Source organism: Colius striatus, chromosome 12 (genome assembly GCF_028858725.1).
Source record: "Colius striatus isolate bColStr4 chromosome 12, bColStr4.1.hap1, whole genome shotgun sequence".
In the NCBI taxonomy this organism is placed as follows: domain Eukaryota; kingdom Metazoa; phylum Chordata; class Aves; order Coliiformes; family Coliidae; genus Colius; species Colius striatus.
The window spans coordinates 8,223,088-8,224,048 of NC_084770.1; the positions used below are offsets into that span (position 1 = coordinate 8,223,088).

Consider the following 961-nt stretch of genomic DNA (forward strand, 5'->3'; position numbering starts at 1 on the left):
TTCATCATCTGTGCTCCTGACTTAGGTATGTGAGTCAAGTATTGCAATTTGAAATCCTACATTGTGGATTCAAATCCATCCCAGAGCTCTAGTGAACAGCAGCAACCACCATTTCACAGCCAGCTGATGGATTCCTGTGAAACGGGAACTCCCAGCCTTGTCTTTTTGAACCATTGCTAGTGTCTTGAAAAGGGCCACTTTGGTCTGTGTGATAGCTCTGCTACTTGAAATCAGTGTTTTTAGGAAGGAAAATGATTCTTCATTACAAGGACAATGTCAAGCAGGGAGTCTCTGTGGCGCAATCGGTGAGCGCGTTCGGCTGTTAACCGAAAGGTTGGTGGTTCGAGCCCACCCAGGGACGGGTTCTCTTTCCTCTGCCCATGACAAAGGGATTGGAACTAAATTATCTTTAAGGTGCCTTCCAACCCAAACTGTTCAATAATATGGGTCTGTAGAGTTTTGGGCCAAGCAAGACTGTGACTGCATGATGTATTTTCTGTTGGCAATTCCCAGCACAGAGGAGAAAAAGGGCTGCTCTATGTACTCCCACAGCAAACCCAGGGCTTAGGAGGCAGTGGATATACATCCATATGAAGGGACTGGGAATGCCTATGGTTGGATGATAAAAAGTTGTAATTCCTAGGAATTAGTCCTGCTTCAGAGCAAGTAGTGGAAATAATACTGCTTCTACTGCCGTTTTACAGAATCACGGAATGGTAGGTGTTGGAAGGGACCTCTAAAGATCATCCAGTTCAACCCCCCTACTCAAGCAGGTCCACTTAGATCACGTCACTCAGAAACGCATCCAGGCAGGTTTTGGAAACCTCCAGAGGAGACTCCACACCCTCCCTGGGCAGCCTGTGCCAGGACTCCCTCATCTCAACAGCAAAGAAGTTTTTCCTTAAGTTTCAGTGGAACTTTTTGTGTTCCAGCTTATGTCCATTACCCTTTATCCTATCAC

At 46.2% G+C, this 961-nt stretch overlaps 1 non-coding gene across 1 annotated transcript; it reads left to right on the forward strand.

Moving 5' to 3' along the window:
* The first annotated feature begins 287 nt into the window (after window positions 1–287).
* TRNAN-GUU (transfer RNA asparagine (anticodon GUU)) lies at window positions 288–361 on the forward strand. The gene has a single exon. It is a non-coding gene; the product is annotated as a tRNA-Asn (tRNA).
* Window positions 362–961: the final 600 nt, after the last annotated feature.